The following is a 3,658-nucleotide window of genomic DNA, read 5'->3' on the forward strand; positions in this document are numbered from 1 at the left end:
TTGCAGACTGTAGAGTTAATTTGGCTTTGAAAACATTAGCTAAAATTGACACCATTTTATTAATATATTAAAGCTAGGTAAATATAATATAATAACTATCTGAATAAATTAAGACTAAACTTTTGAAAATCAGAAAGCTCATAAATGGCTGATCTAAAAATATAGACAATAAAAAAGAAGGATCAACTATGAATGAAATGGTTAATTATTAAACAAAACAGCTAAGGAGAGTATCATTTATCGGTAACTCACTGAGATGGAGAAATAACAAGGAAACTTAATACAGCCAGTGCCCTGAAAATGGTCAAATGTTCTATTTTTGAGTCTTCAATAAATTGAAATAAACAACCCATAAGCAATAGTATAAATGGTATGTTTATTCATGTTACTGTTCAAGATTCTGTAAGTTTCTTTTGATAAACAAAAGAGATTAAATATGTAATTTCTTTGTGATGATCTTCAAATTGTTCACATACATAAATCCATAACATTCTAAGGTTTTCTTTTAATGTCTTTAACTCAGACATCAGCTAATATGTTCAAACTCAGTTCAAAACCAGTGAAATATAAAGAGATAAACACCTCTTTTAGCAAATGTGTTGGGACAAATTAGATTTCACTTATTCTTATCCTTTTGCTTAGAAACTTTAAAGTGTGGTTGTCAACTTCAATGTATGGGCATAAGTGTCTTTCAGTTGTATTAATTGTGTGTCTCACATAATGATGCTGAAGTTATATAAAGTCATTAAACACTGTGTATTGGAATTCTGTATGCTGTAATCAATGAATTGTAATTCGTGCTTATCTAGCCACCCTCCCAGATCCCAAGACTAATCGTTTGTCCCATGTTCTCTGGAATTATCAGATAGCAATTTTTTTTATTTTATTTTGGTTGAGAATTTCATTCATGGATATCCTGTGTTTTGATAAACTCTACCCCCATTCTCTTCCCTCCAATTCTTACCCTTATCACCATTTTTCCTCCCAAATTCATCCACCCCTCACTGAGTCCACTTGATGTTGTCTGTATGTACATGGGTGTAGGTTCATGGACTGGAATATGGGTAGGCTTTTGGGTCCAAATCCCTGAAGAAAACTGACTCCCCTCCCCCTGCCCTAGAAGTCGTCAGTTGCCAATAGTCTTTCAGCTAGAGAAGGATCTCCCAAACTTCCTCCCCATTCTTGTCCATGCTGGAATTACGATTGGCTTAGTTTATTTTGCTTCAAACCTTAATTTAATGACATAAGGGAATACTTTATTTTTATTTCTATTAAATATTCTTTTACATTCTATCAGTCTTTTATTCATAAATGGAAATAATTGAAAGGGGGGAATTCGAAGAAATCTTTTGGAATCTTTTATGCATCCGAAAGAGGTTAGATGTCTCATTAGCGTGTTTCCAACAAGCCTCACATAGTTGACTGTTAGTCTCACTCAAGAGTAATTATATTCCAAGAAAACTATTCTTTATGGTAAGATAAAAACTCAGTTTGAAGGTGAAGTCTAGGCAGCTTTCATTATGATTTTAATTAAAGACTATGGAAGCCCAAAGGAATAGGCAGTTAACAGTTTAAACAACTAAGAATGTCAGAATGGCATTGAGTTTTCAAAACCCACTCTCAATGATAGAAATGAAAACGTGGGCTACGGCTCTCTGCTATTTTAAAGCATGTACAATTTAACAATTATGTCATGCATGAAAACTTGTTCTCCAAGAAATAAAACAGAACTTCTGTTTGATATTTATAATCAGTCTCATCTAGAACATAATTTGCCTATTAACTTTAGAATGATTAAAAATGAGAAATGTAATTGTTTATGACAAATTGTAACTTATTTTTTCTAATTACAACTGAACTGACCTTAGAAAAATTAAAACACTCTAGATGATTTTAAGACATTAAAATTTTTTAATATGCATATTTCTTCAGTAAAGGTATTCGATAGAAAATTAGTATTTTTACCAGATGAAAAGTATTTCCCACAAAGTGAAAAAAAATGCAGATGAAACCTGCGATTCATTATTCCAACATGAATTAAATATCCTTAAAATTCGAAAGTTCAAGGACAAGAGACAAAGTTAAAGAAATATTAGTTCACATAACTGAAAAAACAATTATTTCTGAAGTGAGTACCACAGTACAGGATGACAAAGAGGAGCACATTTCCTTGGAGTGTAACAAAAGCTGGTGAAGAGAAGATTAAAATGGTTAAGACCCCAACCAAAATGTTTAAAAGATAGAAATCACTAGCAGTAAGGTGCTAGATGTAGAAGATTATCAAAGAAGCAAAACTGTGTGTGTCTTCAGTCAGAGTTTCTGCAGAAGCAAAGAACGCCACTGTTTAAAGTTATCACCCAACAAGACTCTCCAGAAACACGTGAGAGCTAAATCTGTGTTTTCTGAAGGCCCACCGTTTACCTGATGAAGTGCCCTGGATGGTCAATTTTGAGACGTAGAGGAGAGAAGCTCTGGTGCTTTAAGTACAAGGACGATATCCTAGGGGCTCCCAGGGGCAAAGATTCTATGCGAAGGAAAAATTGATTTGACATACACTTCCCGAAACAAACAAAGCAAGATAACAGTGGAGAAAGCTTTCTGGGTATTTAAAGAAAACGTGAATCAAAGATTTTCAATCTATCCAAATTCTCCTTGTTTTGGAACTGTACATGAACAGTAGTGTGCATGCAAATATGCAAACAGAACTATGAGCTTTTTGTACAGGAAAACTTTTCATGAAGATTCTTTCTACAAAAGGGAAAATTTCACCAACCTAAGAAATACAGAGAAATGGGCCGTGAGGATGTAATGGACTTAGAAAGCAGATCTAAGATCTGACACTGGTAGGAATGTAGGCCACAAAAATAGTATGTAATATTATGGAGGAAGCCCTTCATTGACTGCTGTACATAGAACAGTGGAGGGACCTGTGTAATAGAATCCAGAACCAGAACTAGAAACTGGAACATGACAGAAAGTTATACATCTGAACAAAACTAAACAGAGCCCGTTTCAGAAAAAGATATAGGAACCTTCTTAAATAACAAGAGAAAAAATAAAATGAGCAGAGAAAACACAGTAGAAATAAAAACACATAAATTATAAATAGATGAAAAAGTAGAAGATAAAATATAATTTGTATCAATTATTTATGTGGGCTTACCTCACATATTAAATAAAAAATATTCTCAGATTCATTCACTTTGCAACCCCTACTTTATGTTATATATGAAAGATATGCCTAAGTAAGTTAAAAGAACAAATATAAAAGCTTTCTTAAGCAAATATAAACAGTAAGAAATCACAGCTATAAATTTGTTATAGGTAGAAGCTGTTATCACTTGTATTAGAATGTCACCCAGAGGTCCAAGTGTTGAAGGCTTGATTTCTAGTTTGGGGTTATACTTTAGATTTCCAGTTTGGGGGTGATGGAAACTTAAGAAGGTTAGACCTAATTAGACGAAGTGTGTCAATGGGGACATACCTTCAAAAAGATACTTAGGTCTTAAAGGCCCCACCCTTCAGAGTTTTGAAGTTAACACCCCCATGTCTGTCGACTGTTCCCCACAGTGTTGTCTCCTGATAGTTACAGGGGGTAGAGGAGCTTGGAAAGAGCAGTCAGGTGACCGTGGACCCATCGGCTTCCTTCATCAGTGGA

The sequence above is a fragment of the Peromyscus leucopus genome, chromosome 17, assembly GCF_004664715.2.
Source record: "Peromyscus leucopus breed LL Stock chromosome 17, UCI_PerLeu_2.1, whole genome shotgun sequence".
Lineage (NCBI taxonomy): Eukaryota > Metazoa > Chordata > Mammalia > Rodentia > Cricetidae > Peromyscus > Peromyscus leucopus.